This window comes from Corvus cornix, chromosome 1 (assembly GCF_000738735.6).
Source record: "Corvus cornix cornix isolate S_Up_H32 chromosome 1, ASM73873v5, whole genome shotgun sequence".
Classification (NCBI taxonomy): domain Eukaryota; kingdom Metazoa; phylum Chordata; class Aves; order Passeriformes; family Corvidae; genus Corvus; species Corvus cornix.
The window spans coordinates 115,049,477-115,069,707 of NC_046332.1; positions in this window are offsets into that span (position 1 = coordinate 115,049,477).

The following is a 20,231-nucleotide window of genomic DNA, read 5'->3' on the forward strand; positions in this document are numbered from 1 at the left end:
GCTGTTTCCCTCCTCACTGACGAGAGTCTTCTAGGAAAACTTGAGGTCAGAGATGATATTTTTCCTTTTAAAAACAAGCATGAGATGAGTAACTGCCAGGTTTGCCCCCGAACACACATAAAACAGAAAACCACCACTTTTTCAGGTAGCATCCAGTGGTGTTTTATTTCTGTCTCAACTGCCAAAAAAATCCATCAAGTGAGGAATCTGAAGAAATTTACTTCCAGAATTCTTTTGATTTAAATAAATAAAAACAACAAACAAACCAAACCCAACCTCCGGACTTCACTGTAACACGGTAGGGACAAACGAGCCCACTGCAGGATGTGACACGAGGTTTTACACGGCAGCATCTTTTTCCACAGCAGGGGCACCAGTCTCCTTCCAGCGGCACCACACCCAGCTCGATGTTCGCTCCCGTTTCTTTTGTGCTGCTGCAGAGGCAGATTTAACCTTTCCCGGATGCGTTTTGCAGCGTGCAGACACACACAAATGGTTGGCCATTTCCTAAATTACCGGCATCTCCCTGTTGCTCGGTGACAGTCCCGGGCTGTTTGTCTGCCGGAGCAGATGCAGAACAGACCCCAGGGCGCAGGTTCGTGAGTGTCCCCATGGCCAGCCCGGCTGCTCCAGAGAATTCCCTGGCGCAAGAGGCTGGCAGAGATCAAAGGCAGGTTTGGAGCTGGTGGGTCTTGCATTTTCCACCCCATCTCCACAGCGTTTCCCAGGACAGACAGCATGGTTACAGCCCTCCTGAGCAGGGATTTCATCTGGATGAGCAGAGGGATGGAGCAGCTCTGCTGGGAGGAAAGGCTGCGAGAGCTGGGATTGTTCAGCCTGGAGAGGAGAAGCTTTGGGCTGAGCTCAGTGTGGCCTTGCAGGGCCTGAAGGAGCTGCAGGAAAGCTGGGAGAGAGACAATTTCCAAGGGCTGGAGGGCCAGGAGCCAGGGAATGGCTTCCCAGTGCCAGAGGGCAGGGCTGGATGGGATCTTGGGCAGGAATTGTTCCCTGGCAGGGTGGGCAGGCCCTGGCACAGGGTGCCCAGAGCAGCTGGGGCTGCCCCTGGATCCCTGGCAGTGCCCAAGGCCAGGCTGGACATTGGGGCTTGGAGCAGCCTGGGACAGTGGAAGGTGTCCCTGCCCATGGCAGGGGGTGGAGCTGGATGTTCACTGTGCTGTTTGATTCCAGTTAGGAAAAAGGACAGAGAAGTACAAATGATAAAATCATCAGGTCTAACTGGCTGCATCACACAAGTCCAAAATAATTTCCAAATGCTCAAATGAGTCAGGAATGAAGAGAGGTAGGAAAAGCTGTTTATGTCAATGAAACAGGAGTATCAACAATTACAATTTTGGATAGGCAAAAAATAAACACTCTGCTCATATTACTTCTAACTTGCTGATTTTTTATAAACCTGTCATACACAAAGAAGTTTAGTACATATACTAAACAAAAGAGAGAACTTTTACAGTCCTTTTATTGACACTTTTGGCCCATATAATGTAGCATTTACCTCGTGGTAAGGATGTAGCACCCTTTCCAAAGGAATGCACCCATGTCTACACTCAGCATCTCCCTCTCCTTGTGTCTCCATTGCCAGGGTATTTATGAGTATGTGCTACATTATCTACGTATTCTGGCAGCTGAAATGAGTGAAAATGGCTTTGTTATTATTTGGTAATTAGAAGTGAGTCTTTCTTTGAGGAGAGTGAGGCTCCCCTGGAGCACCACTGCTTATTTTAAATATGTTGCTAGGAAAGGGTCAGTGAGATGAGGCAGCAGCTCTTGCTCACACCAGCCTGAACATTTTTAGGGCACACTGAAAGTTGGATGTAGCCTTTATCCCTGCTCCCTAAACCCAGAAAAACTCCCCACTGGCTACTATTCCCAAATCTCTGAAATCAAATCCAGTGAGAGGGATCAGGAGTACAGAGTTTCCACAATCTTCTCCTACTTGGAAACCTCATCCCCTGCTACTCCAAGCCCTTGGATGGTGAGGATGGAGTAAGATATGATGGGAATGATACGGGAATTATTTATCCCAGTCTGCCTTGGGATTGTTAACCAAGTGAGCATCAAAGGAAGCTCGCAGCTATTCATTTGTGACCTGGGCAAGATGAGGGATTTGTAATAAAAGATATACAGAATATTCACAGCAGCTCTTTAGAGTGGCTCATTTCTTGTTCCTGATAACTTCCCAAATCCAGGGAAAGGGGCAACTCCCTGCAAAATAAATCATGGGATGTACAGCAGTGTGTAGAGTCATTCTTTGTCTACAGATGTTCTGGAGGGCAGATTTAAATCAAAGAGTAAAGTGCAAATCTGCTCCTAAAAGATTACTTTTCATAGTACAGGGGAACACAGAGACTGAATTTGGATAGCATGTGCACAGGTAGTCTGTAATTCAAAAATGCTGAAGTTAAGCGTTGAGAAAACACCAGGAAAGGTGTCATGGAGCAGTAAGAGGAGCAGGCTCAGCAGTCAGACACCATCTGACAGAATGTGAAGACGTTGCATAAGCTGCAAAACAAGAGGTGGCACCTCAGCAGTCACGAGAGGCAGCCAGAGGAGTGGGAATGCGCTCAGCCTTCCAAGCCTGCTGCCTGTCTATCGATTTTACCCACACCTCATACAAATTTAGTGTCTGCTGCTCGCTCACCTGCTCCTTGCTGGGGGTGGAGGATCCTCCTACTACATTTTCTGTTTGCCAGGAACTCGGCACAGCAGCTCTGAGTTAGATCCATGCCTAAATTAACCCTTTGTTGATGCACTGCAGCTGTTACCATTCCAGACCCAAAAGAAAGGAGTTCAGGAAGTTGCCTTTGCTTGAAGTGGAATTAGAACTGGTGTTTCTGAAATTTGGGGCTCCATAGGTGGAGTCCTGTGGGCAATACTGCATAAAAAAAGTTATTTAAACACTTACTCAAGGGAGATTGGGGAGGGTTATTTCTGGGTTTGATTCTGACCCATTGGAAGGTTTTTTGGGGTATATTTGCTCTTTTAAAGTCTGAGCATAGGTCTTCTCATAGGGCCCACTGAACATGATACTGTTGAATAATTGTGCTGCTGAGAAACAAATAATTTGCTTTGCTGTTTTGTTCTGCAGATGAATTCCAGTGTTCACCCTGCATTGCTGCTGAAGCAGAATATTCATGTGACAATTTCAAAAGAAAAGAGGGTAGATTTGGATTAGAAATTAGGCAGAAATTTTTTACTGTGTGGGTGGTGAGGCCCTGGAGCAAATTGTCCAGGAAAGTTGTGGATGCCCCATCTGTGAAAGTGCTCAAGGTCCAGCTGGATGGAGCTTGGAGCAGCCTGGTCTAGTGGAAGATGTTCCTACCCATGGCAGAGAGTGAAATTAGGTAATTTTTAAGGTCCCTTCTAGCCCAAACCATTCTATCATATGTTTCTATGAATGTCTTCTTTGGAAAAGCTTAATGCATTTCTGTGATCACTGGAAGTAATAAATCAAATATATATTTGAGTTTTCAGAGCTTGAATATTGCTAAGTAGTGACTGCAGTAGGTTTCATTATCTGGCTGAGAAGTCCTAAATAAAAAAAAAAAAAAACAACTGCAGAAAACAAGTCTGACTTGAACATCTGGAGGACGAGCAGCAGGAAAACAAATGAAAGGGCCTGCTGTATTCTGTGCCAGGAGGACTCTGCAATCCAGAAAGAGATGCAAATGACTAAGGCTGAGTGATCTACTTTCTGTAAGCAATCAGCTGACAGACTTAACCCCTTTTCTTGTTTGCAAATTCTCCTGGAGTAAGCGCCCGCTGCTGCCGCTGCTTACAGATGTGTTTGCTATTTGCATACACTTTGTGAATAAACTCCTGCTCGGGGGGGGTTAGTCATGAGCCACTCAGCGTGACTATTGCCTGAGTGGGGTTGTTTGCAGGCTGTGATTCATCGGACCTGCAAGGGAGCTGGAAGGAAGGCTGCGTGAGCACGGCTGGAAATATGTGTACAGATGCAGATTCACAAATCGTCAGCGTGTTTGCGATGCTTTTCATCTCTCTGCAAACAAGCTGCTCTCCAAAGAAAACTTTGCACCAAAAAGCGCTTCGTGCTTGACTTTTTCTATAGTTCACTCCAACTTTCTGAGGGGAAATGCTGGTGGAAGACTTCTTGAAACCAGTTGTAGCTGTCTGTGTACCTCTGGTAATCTCTTACGTCGAGCAAAGTGGCAAGTGGCCACCAAGTGTGTGATGGTGGGTGCCACAAGCTCCTGAGCCTCATTCACACGGTGCTTTCCTGGGGTATCTATTAGTTTTCCTTGCTGCTGCAGAGTGTCCTGGCAGGGTCTGAGGTCTCTCTGCCGTCAGGGTTTGCTGCTGGTGAGGTGAGTGTGGCAGAGGATGCAGCACTGCTGGGGTTGCGGCCCTGCAGGGCTGGGACAGCAGGGTAAATGTGGAAAATTCTGTGTCTTATGTGTCACAGACACATAAATGCCTCAATATGAGTGCAGTGGATATCCCAGCTTCAGGTCAAGCTACCATTTGGGTTGCACTGGGAAAAGCCCCAATGCCCACACACTGTGTCCTCAGAAAAGACCCCTCCACCTTCTAAAAAACAATCACAAGGTCAACTCAGAGACACTTGACTGGCAAAATGGCCCAGACCAAGCCAGTGCTGAGCACAGAGCTGAAGTTTCTCTATTTGAGTGCAAGATAGTGACAAAAGATGAGTTTTCCTTTCACGGGAGGGTCATGCTATAAATTCCATGAAATTTACTTCCAGAGCTAATTCTGGTGTCTTTTTACCAGCTTTGCTCCCTGGGAGATGAGCTGATATCATCACCCCAATATCATTTTGTGGTGAATCCAAAGGATGCCCCCTTTCTCCTGGCCGTTGAGGCAGGGTTTTGGGGGGATCTGTGGGGTGCAGGTGCCCCATGTGTCAGCTCTCTCCTTGTGGACAGGGGGGAATTGTGTGCAGGGCTGATTTCCCCAGCATGGGGCCAGCTCAAGGGGCCCCACTGCCTGTGCAAGGGCCGATGCAGCTCCCAGTCTCTGGGATTTTTCAGCCTGTTTGGGGATGTGATGTAACCAGGGCTCTGGAATGATTAGCAAATTTAATTAAAAAATAGACTTTATATCAAATGCAAACTGTCTGTAATTTGGGTGCCTTCCTTCCCTTAGCCTAATTTTCATTAAGAAAACAATCACTTCTACTTGAGGCTGCATTTCTTTGGGATAAGGAAAAGGGGAAGAAGAAGCTGAAGAAGAGCCTTTCTACTTCAGTTTTAAACCATGAGAAGGCATGAAAACAAAACACATGGTTAGGGGATTTGTCCCAACCCCTGCAGCCCCCTTATCTTCCTTGTTTTTTTCTGCTGACTTCCTGCTCTGGACTCCTTGGCAGCTCCTGGGACAACATCTAAACTTTGCAAACGTGAAGGAATTCAAACGGAGCCCGGGACATCATCGCGTTCTCCAAGTGGGCCATAAATCAGGGTTTATTATGGTCCTTCTCTCGTGAGGCTGAACATGTGCAGGCAGATAAGAGCCTGCATGAAGGAGAGGCAGAGACAAAAGAAACACCGGTAGGAAAGACCCCGTAAGAAATGTTTTGACAGCCTCAATTGAGCTGAGCAGCCACGGAGGGGCTGGAGTGAGTTCTCATTGTTGCGGGAACAGGGCCCCACCTAATTTGAAGTGAATTTGCTCTGGGCTGGAAGGGAGCTCTTTCCCTCACCATTGAGGTTTCGTGTCAGTGGCAGCGGGATTTTCCCGGTGAGGCAGTATTTTCCAGCCACAGCAAGGGGTGATTCATCAGCCAGATCGTCCAGTGATATAAATAGACACAACCTCCACCAGCTCCAGTGGTCTTGCACCGACTTGCATCAGCACAAGAAAGTCAGGATGGAAAGTTCCCATCACTTTGCCCTGTCCCAACCACTGCCAGCTGGGCTCTTGCTGTACATCAGGCCTGGCTGGAGTGAGGAACAGTTAGAGAATTATCCCAAGCAAGTTGGAAAACTCACTTTTTTCTTAGTCAACAGAAGGTATAGGTTGGTTTCCTCCCAGGAAGCTTTCTCTTATATCCATCTTTTTTATTTTTTTAGCTTGCTTTGCCCTTGGATTGACCCCTTTTTTCATAGAATCCCAGAATGGTTTGGGTTGGAAGGGACCTTAAAGGATCATCTTGTTCCACCCCCCTGCCATGGGCAGGGACACCTCCCACTGTCCCAGGCTGCTCCAAGCCCCAATGTCCAACCTGGCCTTGGGCACTGCCAGGGATCCAGGGGCAGCCCCAGCTGCTCTGGGCACCCTGTGCCAGGGCCTGCCCATGCTCAAAGTAAAAATTTTTTTCCTAATATCCAATCTCACCCTACTCTCTGTCAGTTTAAAGCCATTCCCCCTTCTCTTGTGTCCTACTGCTCATAAATTCGATTGTTTGGATGTTGGGGGTGTGGGATGTTTTGCTGGTCCTCCACAACAAAACTGGGCACGCAGAGGATCCACTGGGGAGTTGCTAAACACTGGATTTAGCAGTGGATTTAAGGTTTTTAAATTAAATATTAATCATTTTAACTGGGCAGGCGGCTGCTGGGCTGGTGGGAGTGGGAGGTTAACCCGGGCAGCAGCTCCAGACAAGGAGGTAATTATGTTTATTCCCTGGCTGCATTGTGTGGAATGCAGATGAGGGTTTAAGTGCTTTAATTACGTGTGCAAGGTGTCATTCCTATTTTACAACAACACGAGCAGGGTCAGCTGAGCCTGGATCTGTTGCCTTGGCTGTGTTTGGGTTTCCAAGCATCTTCCACACTGCCTCTTTTTCCTGCTTGTCCAGCATATTTCCTAGGAATAAGACTGTTAAATGCTGCTCAGAGGTGTTTTTACTCCCCTGGTGCTCCATTATTTGCTCCTTTACGATGCCACATCATGGACAAGGGTGAATGACTGGTTAGAAATGCTTGTTATTTTCACATATTCAGTGAGGCATTTTTTGCATTTTTGTTATACTCAGGCCTCTCAGGAGAGGAGGAATTCCATAATTTGCTGAGCTTGCCTCCTCCTTGTGAAGGATGGCTTCAATAATGTCTCCAACTTCCAGAAATAAAATACAGAGAGACCTGTTCTCTTTATGTTTGGTTTGGGAAAAAAAAAAAAAGGAAAAAAGAAAAATAGGGAGATTCCTGAAATGCCTGCAGGAATTTGGTTTTGGGGAGAGTGGGCAAACCTCCATTCCAGCTACAGCCAGGCCAAGATTAGCACCAAGAATCCATATCAAGAATGTAGTGGTTACATCAGATGGGGCCTCACAAGGCAGCTCATGTCCCTTCCATAATCTTGTTTCTGCCAGCCAAAACCCTCCTATGGAAATGGGATCAGCAGGGATGCCACTTTAAAGGGTCCCCATTGCTCTGCTGTGCCTGCTTCCTTGGCCTGTGTCCTGGATCTGTGAGGTGCCCTGCTCTGTGACACGGACACTGGGCAAACGGATCCCAAATGGGCATTATGGAGCCAGGAGCAGCTCCCATGCAAGCAGCAGTGACTCCTGCACTGATGGAAGTCTGGAAGTGAGCAGGAAAATCTGGGAGTTGCTGCCAGAGCTGTAATAGAAATGAGGAGACAGGATAGTTGCTGTGGGTCCCCCTGCAGCAGGGCAGGGTTGGGAGGCTTGGGGAGCTGTGGGGAGGAAGAGCAGGAGGAAAAGGAGGAGGAAGAGCAGCTCATTAGGTGGCATTCTGCCTTCTGATTGCAGGTGGGAGCATGGGAAGTGGGGTTGGAAAGCGGGAGTGGCTTCTCACAAGAATCCTATAGCCCAGGACCCAGTGCTCCTGGTCATCCTGGGAGCCATGGCTTGTGTGTTGGGACCTCAGGCAGGTGACTGACTGCCCAGGAGCCTCTGGTCCCAACAAAGCCTGCTTCTAGATATCAAATTTTGGGGGGAAAGCTCAAACTGGTGACCAGAATATGCCTGCAGAGTTAATAAACCAAATTAACTGGTCAGGATTATGGTTTAGAAACCTCAAGATTTGAGCTGTGGGTCGTGGTTTTTTTGTTATTACTGCTTCTTTTTTTGGAGTTGGCAGATCTGCTAGCGTCAGTCCTCACCTCAGTCCCACCAGTTGTTTTGTTGCTTCCCAATTTCTGGTTCCCTAAATCCCTGGTGTTTCAGTTGGACAGCCTTCCCCTCTGGTTGTTCACTGCTGTGTGCTGTTTAAAAGCTGTCAGGCCTGATTCTCATTTTCAGTCTGGCAGCACAAACCTCCACACCCACTTGAGGGTCCTTTTCTTCTTCCAGAGTGTTGGAAGGAGGATTTGGAGCAGCGTGGATCCAGGAGGGAGCCATCCCCATCGCATGGGGCTGCGTGTTATGCAATTCCTCTGGTTTTGAGCCAGCTTGCAGCATCCTCTGTGATCCTGCTGCATGGAAAACCAGGTGCAAAATGTCAGCTGGGATTTATTGCTGCAGTTTGTGGAGCTTTGGGCCTGCTGGCTGCTCCCACTGATCCAAGACATGCTGGGGATGAGGGAAGCACCTGCTTGCAGTTTCTGCATTGGAGCTGCTGGAAAACTTAAACTTTCCTGTGTTTCATGTTCCACGTGCTGCCAGCTTTCTCTCCAGCTGTGAGGAGCAGCCTAATGGCATGCTAAGGTCTGTCCCTCAGCTCCAAGGAGACTCCAAGGAAACACAGGATGGATTAATCCTGTTGTGCTCTGTGCAACACCAGCACTCCCAGCACTTGTCACGTGCCCATGGTTCAGGATGGATCCATCGTGCATCCAATGTAAAATTAGTGGGTGTGTCTTATAAACAAAAAGCAATAATCCTGTGAGTCAGAGTTGAAAATTTTCCCTTCTGTGCGAAGTGTTCATTATTCTGGAATTTTAAGTGAGGGGAAGGGCTGACTGGAGAGGGTTTGTGCTCACTGGCTGCTTCCTCCAGCAGCTGGGGACATGGCCAGCGATGGCTCTTCTGATGTCCCGTCCTCTGCATGCATTTTTAGGGCTGCTGCTGATGTCTTAAGGTGGCAACTTCCCTTCCTGAATGTGAGGCTGAGAAGAAGTTGTTTTAATTTTTTTTTTTTTATTTGATTTTGCCCATCTTGTGTTTTTAAATCAATTTGGAAAAACATCACAATTTCACAGTAGACATGTTTTCCCAGAGATGTTGGCATCACATTCAGGCATAAGCCATAAGAGGGGTTTCAAATGCCTCAGTGCTTCTGGGAATGCTCTGCTCCAGAGTCCAGATTGGCACAGGTGTATTTGATCCTCAGTTCTGTGATTCCCCGAGGCAAGGTGCTGGATCTACTTAGATCTTTGGAGAGTAGGACATACAAGGAGAGGCTGAGGGAGCTGGGAAAGGGGCTCAGCCTGGAGAAAAGGAGGCTCAGGGGGGACCTTCTCACTCTCTAAAACTACCTGAAAGGAGGCTGTAGCAAGTTTGGGGTCAGACTCTGCTCCCAGGGAACAGGGACAGGAGGAGAGGGAACAGCCTCAGGCTGGGCCAGGGGAGGCTCAGGGTGGACAGCAGCAGGAATTTCCCCATGGAAAGGGAGCTCAGGCCTTGGCAGGGGCTGCCCAGGGAGGTTTGGAGTGCCCATCCCTGGAGGTGTCCCAGGAAGGGCTGGAGGTGGCACTCAGTGCTCTGGGCTGGGGACAAGGTGGGCATCGGGCACAGCTGGGACTCCATGGGCTGGGAGGGCTTTTCCAGCCTCAGGGATCCTGGGATTCTCTGATCTTTGTTATGGAAGGTAAATAGCTACAGCACGTCAGTATCTAAGCCAGGGAGAATCACTTTTCTAACCCTGACAAAGTCCTGCAGAAAAGGATCGGGTGGAAAACACAGGAATAACTTCCCTGCCAGTTACCAGAAGATCCTCAGAGCACTTTGGTGGAATTCCTGATGTGTGAGACCTGAAATGCTGGAAACATCCCCCTGTGCTTTCAGGCTCTTTGTCAGCTGGAAGCCTCTGCCAGAGCTGCAGTGTGGCGAGGAGTCTGCTTCTCATCTCCTCACATCTGGACCCTGTGACATTAATGGCAAAAGCAACTCTCTTTTGCAACTCCATGCAAAAACTGCAAGCGTCAGCCCTTCACAGCTAATGAGAACGGAGCTGGGGGAGAGAGCTTCTCCCACAGTGCCCCGTGACAAGTCAGCTGCATGCCTCTTGATCCATGTAATTTTACTCCTTGTGGAGACCTCACATAGGCACAAATAGAGTGATTTGAAAATAGTGTGACTCCTGCTTATTTATCTTGCAATGAATTCAATGTATTAAATCACTGCCCTGCTAAAAGCCTGCCTTTCTCCAAGATCACATCCTATGAGGTCAACTCAAGCAAATAAAATGGCTACTAAATCTTTGGTTGTCATTGCAACACTTCTTTTTAAAATTATTTTTATTTTCTAAAAACAACAGAACACTCCAGTATTCATTCCAGTGCCATAAACAAGTTAAGTAATTGAGTATTTATCTGAAGAGAATGAGAAATGTGGAATTTATTTCTAGGACTCGAGCTTTAAATAAACAAGACAATTTTAAACACAACTCCATTTTGGATAATGGGATGTTTTCATGGACATAATGGCTATTTGCAGTGTGTTTTCCCATGACTTTTTTTTTTTTACAATATGACATTTAAATCTGAGTAGTACAGAATCTTTGTGCATTAATAGAGGTCAGCTCTTCTCAGCAGTAAATATTTGTATATATTTGGGTGTGTGTGATACGTCTCATGCAAGAACTGCGTGTAATAGTGGGAGTTAATTTGGTTTAATCATCAAACTGTAAAAATCTAACTGATTGATCAAACTCATAGATTGGCTTCCTGGTACAAAAGGCATTACATAAGTATGTTTCCCTACTTCTATTAAATATTCTTTATGTAAATATATGGATACACCTAAGGAAACATTACAGATCTGTCACCAAAGTGCTGTGATCCCTGTTCTTAGCTGTGGAAAAACTCAGTGCTGTCCATTGAAAGTAAAACACCACACAGACATCAGTATTTTCAGGTCGTGTGGCACTTTTTATTGAATCCAGACCGCAGGACTGACCCCCTGCTCTGCTGGGAGGAGCAGCTGGTTACAGCAGAACCACCTTGTGAGGACAAAAGGGGAGATTTCTGTCATCTGGCCAGCGGGTGGTCCACAAAATTTCTGTTTTCTGTTGGAATGTTTCCAGCCATGCATGTTTCTTTGCTGAATCATCCCTGCCACACCCACACAGAGCTGAGATTTGCCTCGAACAAGCGCTGATGCCTGAAATAGATCTGAGCAGACATGTGCAGCAGTGTTTGTCAAAGGAGAGAAAGGCACTCTGTGTTTCATTTTATGTTTACTGGGAGCTGCAGCTAGTTCATGTTGGAAGAGAACTTTCAGTCCTTGTTTTCCAGGAATGGTGGGGTTTTTTTCCCTTCTGTTGGTGTGAGTGACCTGCAGAGAGGTCATGGCAGTGCTTCCCCATCCTGTATGTTCTGATGCACTTGGAAGAGAAGGAATAAAAAAGGGTTGTGGGAAGGTGTCTTGAGGTGGGGAAGCACTTTAAAGTATGAGATGGAAGTAGATGAGGTGACTTTATTCACACCAGGCATAAATCAAAGTTGAGCCCTGGCATTTTCCAATGCAAAAAAAGATAAACTTGGAGTGCTGGTGGGTGAGAGCTGGACATGGCCTGTCTGTGTGTGCTGGGATCAGAAGCCAGCTGTGTCCTGGGCTGATCCCACACTGTGACCAGCAGGAAAGGAATTGGGATGGTGCCCCTGTGCCCCTGTGCTCAGGTGAGAGCCCACCTGCAGAGCTGCCCCAGCCCTGGGACCAGCACAGGGAGGACGTGGAGCTGCTGGAGAGAGGCCAGAGGAGGCACCAGGATGAGCAGAGGGATGGAGCAGCTCTGCTGGGAGGAAAGGCTGCGAGAGCTGGGATTGTTCAGCCTGGAGAGGAGAAGCTTTGGGCTGAGCTCAGTGTGGCCTTGCAGGGCCTGAAGGAGCTGCAGGAAAGCTGGAGAGAGACAATTCCCAAGGGCTGGAGGGCCAGGAGCCAGGGAATGGCTTCCCAGTGCCACAGGGTGGGGTTACACTGGATACTAGGAAGGAATTGTTCCCTGGGAGGGTGGGCAGGCCCTGGCACAGGGTGCCCAGAGCAGCTGGGGCTGCCCCTGGATCCCTGACAGTGTCCAAGGCCAGGTTGGATGGGGCTTGGAACAACCTGTTCAAGTGGAAGGTGTCCCTGCCCACTGCTTGGAACTGGATGATCTTTAAGGTCCCTTCCAACCCAAACCATTCCATGATTTCATGTTCCTGTTTGGGGGACAGTCCTGCTCCTTGCTATACAGCCCTGTCCTGAACTGGACACCCCTCCCTGCAGGATTCCCACCAGCCCCATGCCAGGGCAGCAGCTCCTCCTTGCAGATGAGTGACCTGATCCACTTCCCCATATTAAATAATATCTGCCATGCTGGGCTTTACCCCTGTCACACTGCGAGTGGCCTTGCCCAGTTACAACTGCTGGGTAAGTGAATTTTTGTTTTTGCAAGGGCCTGTCTCCTCCCCACCCTTCTGCTAACCCACTTTTGGGCAAAGCTTCCCACTTGGAAATCAGCCCGTCCCATTAACCTCTGCAAGCAGGGCAATGATTCCAAGTGCCGGAGTGTTTGGGAGCTGCTCCCAGGGGAAAGCAATTCCTGCTGCTCAAGGAGACATCACTCTTGGGCAGCTCAAAGCAGGCAGGGAGGGGGAGAACCAGCCTGGGCACAGAAGGTCCAGTGCCACCTGCTCTGGCCTCCTGAGTAACCAGTAAAAAACTGGTTTTATTCCCAGCCAAGAGTCCCCATCTCCAGCAATGTTGCCAACACATGTTCAGCTCCAAGATATCCACACCTCTTATTTTCCAGTTTAGTGATGCAGTTATACAGATAATTCCGTTGAAAACCTTCCCAGTTGAGAACTCAACCCTTGAAGCCTTGATGCCATTCAGTCACTAAGGTCACTCGGTAAATCTGTGCTAAAAAACATCCCAGCCCCACATTGCTCAGGAAAATCCCCGCTGGAATTGGAGCAGGGAAAGCTGGTGGTGATGGGATTGTGTGAGCACAGTGGAGGTGGAACAGTGTTTTTTCCCCCTTCTCTTTCCTTGGAAACAAAAGAGAAACATCAGAAGAGGATTGAGTCCATGACATTACTCGTAGGTGTGTGTGTGTACCTGGTACTTATTTACGTTGGCGTCTGTGTACGGCTGAGCAGATAAAATGAAAGAATTTAGGACATATCTGGCAGGGCCACACAGACTTTTAGAACACGAGATAAACAATGGATGATTGCATGTTTAAAGCATTTTCCTTGATAACAGATTGAATAATTTACCAGTAATGACAGGGAGGGATGGAGCGGTCAGCGAACCACATTGTGCTGCAGTTGCAGCACACCAACTCCAGCCATGCTGCTGGGGCTATTCTGTTTGTTTGTCTTGGATATAATATTTTTTGGCAACCATCCGTTGCCTTTACACCAGAGCAGATCCAGTGGGAAATGCCCCATGGGAAGCGTGGAATGGAGCGTGCGTGTAGAAGCGGCGTGGGGGAAATGTGGGAATTCATTTTGTGCTGGCTTGGAGGAGATGCACTGAACTGGAGAATGTGAATGGGCACATCTGGCAGAAATAGACCCATGAGCAGGATTATCCTACAGGTCACAGCAACACCTTTTTTGTCCAGGAAACACAATCATCAAATGGTTAAAACTGGAAAAGACCTTCAAGATTATTTAGTCCAACCCCTGATGAATCCCCACCTTGTCAACTAAACCAGAGCACTGAGTGCCACATCCAGGCCTTCCTGGGCAGGGATGGGGTCCCCAAACCTCCCTGGGCAGCTCTTTCCAAGGCCTGACCACCCTTTCCATGGAGAAATTCCTCCTGATATCCAACCTGAGCTTCCCCTGGTACAGCTTTAGGCCATTTCTTCTTGTTCTGTCATGGGTGCCTGTGAGAAGAGGCTGACCCCCACCCTGCTGTGTTATTTCTCCAGCTTTCTTTGCCATGGCTGAAGCACAGGGCACCAGGAGTTCATCCATTTGGTGCTGTCAGCTCAGTTAGATGATGCCAAGCTGTGTGAGCTCATGGGTTCAACCCCTTCAGCCTGCTGGACATGATAGAAAATCACCAGCTTTGTCTAAATTACAGCTTGGCCCTCAATTAGGTGTCAGGGAGTCAGGTCACTGTGTGTGGGTGCTGCTGTGACTTGGGTCAGTGGTTGCCTGCACCCTGCAGAGCTTGGGGACGTGCTTTTGGGCTCCTTCCTCATGCCCAAGCTTCAGGCTCGAGCCCCAGTGACCCAGATGTCGAGGAGTTTTATCTTGATGGACACTGTGTGAGCAAGCCTGGCCTCCAGATCTGACTGGGGAAAGGTCTTAACAGATGGTTCAGACGTGCAAAGTACTCACATTTCACTGAAGAAGAGGATTTATGGTGCATCAGACGTGTAGGACTATTTTTGTTCATCTTCAGTTTAGTTTCACTTAACTCTTCATTTGCTTCTTTCTGCTTTGTCTTTGAGACCATCCTGACCCCGCTCCAAGTTGTCCCAGCAGGGGAATCAGGATTTTCCCATCTCCTTGGCTGTCCCAGCTGGGCTTTCCAGATACTTTTCCCCCCCATCCCTGCTTGAAAGACAGAGGCAGCAACCCCTGACCAGGACAGAAAGGCCAGTGGGCAAAGCCAGGTTTTGCCCAGGCCAGTGGGCAGAGCCAGATCTTTCCCAGGCCCCCTCTCACCATCCTGAGGAGCAGTGCCATGCACAGGGCAGCCACAACACCCTCTTCCCACCCCATGGCCATGCAGGAGTCCTCCCACTGCTCTCCCCATTGCCCTTTGGCATGGGTTGTCACCCATCACTGCTTGTGCCCACCCTGTGTCCCAGTGCCCTGCCCAGACAGGGTCTGTCCCTCCTGCCATGCAGCCAATACAGGCTGGATTTCATGGGAATCCTGTGGAAAGTCACTGACAATGGCTGTGCAGCAAACAGGTAATTTTGCTGTATGCACAAAATTTTACCACCTGTTTACAGCCACCTTGTGTGGGAGGGACAATTTAAACCAAGGGGAATTTTAAGGGGAGAAAAAGTTTCTGTGACTTTTAAAGCTGATATTGCAGATAAAGAAGGGAGAGGAACCCCAAGGCTGCAGAAGATGAGTAGGTGCATTGAGAAACATGAGTGTTAGAGCAGGTCTGAGATATTTTCATTTTCTTCTCCCTTCTCTTTGAAGGGAGTGAGATGATGTGAGTTGCACAGTGCCCTCGACCCATCTCACATGGGATTTCAGGGTTTAAAATGTGAAGGGCTCCATCCAGCCCTGCTGCAGGAGGCTAGGAAGTTTTTTACTCCTTCCCCAAAAGTTACTATTCCTGTAGCAGAAAAGCAGGCGGGTTTATGACTCATCCATTCAAGATTATATATTAAATAATAAGCTGGACTTTGAGCTGTGGCAGCTGAGAGGCAGCACATGTTTGCCAGCTCTGTTACAGGGGTGACAGCTGGAAACCTGGCCATTTACATGGTGACTTTTGGGCTAAGAAAAACCTCCTCACCTTCAGCAGGAGCTGGGGAAAGCAGCTTGGTTTTTCATGGAAAAACCATTGTGTTAGCTCTAAAAAAGAGCAGTCAGAAGCTGGGGGATTTGAAGGTATCTGGCAGTGTTTGTGCTGACCTGGGATTCATCTTGTGAGTGAGAGAGAAAGAGAAAACCTTACTGAACCTGGATGGGCAAAACATTCCAGAGCAAGCGAGGGGAGGATCACTGTCCTGGTCTAGGTTTAAGTAATTAATATTCCTGAAGAGGAGAGCTGCTTCTCGATGTTTATCATAGAATCATGGAATGGTTTGGGTTGGAAGGGGCCTTAAAGCCCAGGAGCACCTTCCACTGCCCCAGGCTGCTCAGACCCCCGTCCAGCCTGGCCTTGGACACTTCCAGGGGCAGCCACAGCCTCTCTGGGAAATCTGTTTAAACCTTTTATGGCTCCTGCTGGTGAAATCATGGCCATGCAGAAATATTTGTTTCTGGCCTTTACATCTTCACCCACAGCAGATTCAGCTGTTTCACTGTGGCTTACAAAGCATGGGCTTTGCAAACTTGCATTTCTAATTCTTCTCTTTGCAGACCTTTTGTTGTGGCTTGGGTGTTTCCCATGGGCCTGCTGCCTGCAGCAAGCCCAGCAATAACCTTCGGTGCTGTGGGCCTGTTGAAGGTTTAGGGTTAATTTGTCCTGGAAAGCAGCTGCAAGATCAGCCAGAGGATGAATTTAGTTTCTTTGGTGGACATGCCAGGCTAACACTGTGCCTATGCAGACAGATTCCACTGGAAGGAAAGCTAAAATGGCAGTGAAGACAAAGGAGCCTGAAATGTAACGGTTTAAGATAAAGAGACTGAACTTGAGTTTATTAGCCAGTAGTTCTTAAACCTTCCTTTCTACTCCAATCCAAATAAGCTCTGGCTACCCATCTGTGTTATGACCATGCCTGTTCTCTCTGCAAACACACACCCAGCCTCATGAAACACCATTTTTCCACGCAGAGGTGGGGTTTGCTGCTGTGGTCTTGAAACTGGACCAGCAAGAGGTTCATGTCACAATGTTCCTGTTTGCCTATCTCTGCTTGTTACTACAAAAAAAAAAATTGTGCTACATTTGCTGGGGCTGATGAAGTTTGACTTTGACAACTTGGTGCCACCTGATCCATTTCGAGCAAGAATTTCCTGCTGCCTTGCAGCTGTGGCTTAGTAGTCCAGGATGGTGCTTTCTTCCCCAGTTGTGCCCGAGGCAGATGCTGGTTAGGGATGGTTCCCTGTGCACACATCTGCTCTGCTGTGTGTCAGTCACGAGATCTGCTGGGCTTGTGTAAGCCTGTGGCGAGCTCTTCTGGCACTGGGTTTTTCTGTGTATGGATCACTGCCAAGTGTTCCAGCAAGAGTGAGGGCTCCACGCTCTGACAGCTCCCCACTGCTCACACATATGGTTCCAAAATCATCTGTGCAGACATTTCCCTCCTCTGACGAAGCGAGGTGTCTTTACGCCACGGTGCCGTTAGGTTTTCACTGGAAGGTTGTTTCAGAAATAAACCTCCGAGTTCTTCACTCACCAGTCATTCTTGAAAACGAACTCAAGTTTCTTTCTGAGTTGTATTTAGCTAGAATTTGCTCCTGAGCACAGCAGCAGCAAGGACAGGCATTTCCATAAAATCGTGTTTATTAGTAAACTCAGTGACCTGCCCTGGTGAAAATCCCATTCCAAAGTTCCACCCTGTTCCTCAGCAGTAGGTGCAACCACCGAGTGCTGTTAGTTTTGTAGTTTGAGGCTTAAAAAACCCCCCCCCAAACTAAACCGACATGTAATAATTCGCAGATGTTGGCAGCCAGCAATGATGCATGAGTTGAAGCTCTCTTTGGGTGCCAAACCACAAATATATATATCATTTTTTTATAGTCTCCCATTCCTGGAACTGAAAGAGGCTTCAAAACAATCAATATGTAAACACAAATACAGAGCACTCGCTTCTGAGCACCACAGTGCTGCTACTGCTGCAAGCTGTCTGCTACACACAGAGGGCTTTTTCTTAGTGGCTGTGTCCTTCTTCAGAGCTGCCTTTTGTCCTTTATTTAGAGGCACAGGTCTGCAGGGCCAGTGCAGCTCCTGCAAAACGAGGCGAGGTGTTCACACTTTCTGACCTTTTTAAGTTGCTGACCAGTGGAGGCTGTTTCAAGCTGAAACCAGGAAAGAGTCATATTTGATTTACTACTGGATTTCCTTATGGGCTTTCTACTTAGCAGCACCATGTCCAAGGGCTTTGAAAACTGAAGTTTTCTCTTTATTCCTTGAAATCTTTATCCCAAGAGTGCTCCTTTCCCTCCACTGCCCTCCATGGGTATTTTACTTCTACACCAAAGGGGCCTCCTTAGAAGATGCTTTTTCTTTTCATGTGAGGGCCATGCAGAAAATGCCATCAAACTTCCTTTGAGAGCTAATTTTGGTGTCTTTTTAACACCTTTGCTTGCTGGGAAATGAGCTGATATCATCACCCTGACAACCCAGGGAGGGCCAGGTTGTGGTCAAATGCAAAACACTTGCAGCCAGTCACATCAAAGTTAACTTTCCAGTATGGTCTGCCACGACTTTGGGGTATTTGTTGTTAGGTTGTGTCTAGGGTACCAGTCAGAAACTGGGACACCATTGGACTGGGTCTTGTACAACCAGATATTGGAGACAGAGGCTCCTTCCAGAAAAGTTTATGATTAGAAGTGTAGGACAGCAGCTGGTGGGTGAAGGGGTGAGATGAGGGGACAATAATCAGGAGGGTGCTTGGTGTTCTCAGCATTCATTGTTGTATTCATTTCTGCATTTATTTATTGCAGCTTTCCTGACAAAGATGAAGTTTTTAAGAAGAGTTTAAAGAGGGTAATGAAGTTCCTGAGAGTTCTTTCCAGAAATCTGCCCTGGAGCATTGGGAGAAAACCCAGAAGAGCTTGTAAAGTGGCCAGCTGAAGATGGAAGGGGCACTGCTGGCCAAACACAGTGCAGGCTGGGAGCTCAGCATCCAAAGGGGATGATGTATGAAGGGATGACGAGATGCTGATGGTTTGGTGTGGTTTTGAGGGTGGGGGCATCTCCCCAGGGCCAGGGTGTACCAAGGTGAGAGCCCTGGCGAGGGAAACCATCTCTCCAGCAGTATTTGAGATGTGTGGAAGCAGAAAGAGCTTTTATTTATTAAGGCTAAAGAAAAAATGTGCTGTCTGAACACAGATGTGAGGGATTGAAAGGCCACAGAGGGGATTTTTAGCTGCCTGGATGGGTGGGAGACCACATAATTTAGAGAGATAATAGAGGGAAGTTTTGTAAGGTGGACAGAGCAGCCACAGGGACCTGTGATCTTACTGGTTAAATCCCAAAGGATACAAAGGTGTCACCTGGAGAAACCAGGTGAAAAATGGAACTTTGTTCAACAAGGTCTTATGTAAAGACTGGGCTTAGCTGAGAACAAAACAACCATGTAGCTCTCCTTGCTCTCTGGAATTTCTTCAGGGAAAAAAACAATTCTTCAACTCTGGGCTATGTGGAGCAAAGGAGAGTCTGCAGGACATTTGAACTCATCTGTTTGCTAGTAAAGATGTGAATGAACTGTGTTCCAGGAAAAATCCACAGCTGGAATGGAGACCAAGGAGAACAGGGATTAGATGGACATGGTTGTGTATGAACTGGGGTGGTTTGGTCTAAAAAAGTGAGGGATGGGAGAGAATATCATAATATAAAAGGGTGTTGCAAAGATGAATCCGTTCTCCTACTCTCCAGTCATTAGGGCAAGAAGTCCCAGGCTTAAATTATGGCAGGAACAAGTCAGACATCAGGAAAAAAACTTTCTACCAGTCTAAATAGAAAAATCATGTTTAAAGTGGCTGGAGAAGCTCTGCAGTCTCTGTCATTGGAGGTTGTTTCAGCCTACGTAGTCAAAAATGGATTTTAAAGGATGGCTGGGCCTGCCCTGCTCCCAGGGATGGGCCTGACATCCCCACAGGGTCTCTCCCAGCCCTGAAGAGTCTCCCTGAAGATGAGGCTGCCCACAAGAATTAACATGAAGGATTAAAGGCAAGGCTACACACGGGATGGGTCCTCCTTTCATGTGCTAAAAGAAGTTTAAATAGGGACAGCATTAACAGGGAACTGCAGCTCAGAGTAAAGGGTGGTACAAGTAAAAACATTGGCTGGGTGAAGACTTGGAAAAGCTCGTTTAATGAGCTCATTTAATGAGACTGAGTGTGTTTCCAGTGTGTCTCCATGGCCGGAAATTGTTAGAAGAGGTTCTAGAATGAGAAAGGAAGAAAGGAACCACTCAGAATGGTGAATTCAATAGGCTTGGGATGGAAGAAAAAAAGATCAGTCAACAGCTGGAGAGGGAGATAGGCTTTATAAGAAAAATAGTAGTAGTGGAAAGAATAAAGTACATTTATAATGTGAAAAGTGTTGGAAGAGGCGTGGCTCTTCCTTCCAAGGGGATTCAGCAGACAGTTGATCTGAGGGATCACATGCAGATAAGCCACCAACAAATCTCATCTCCTTTGTGCTCAGTCCCACAGCACAGTCACAGAAGAAGGGGGACCAAAAGTGACAGAAGGGTCTGTGGGCTTCTTGTTCATCTTCTGTTGTGGGAAACTGGGAAATTTCACTCTGGAGAAGTGGAGACAGATGGGAGAGTGTAGTGATGAGTCAGGGACGAGAAGAAAGCTGG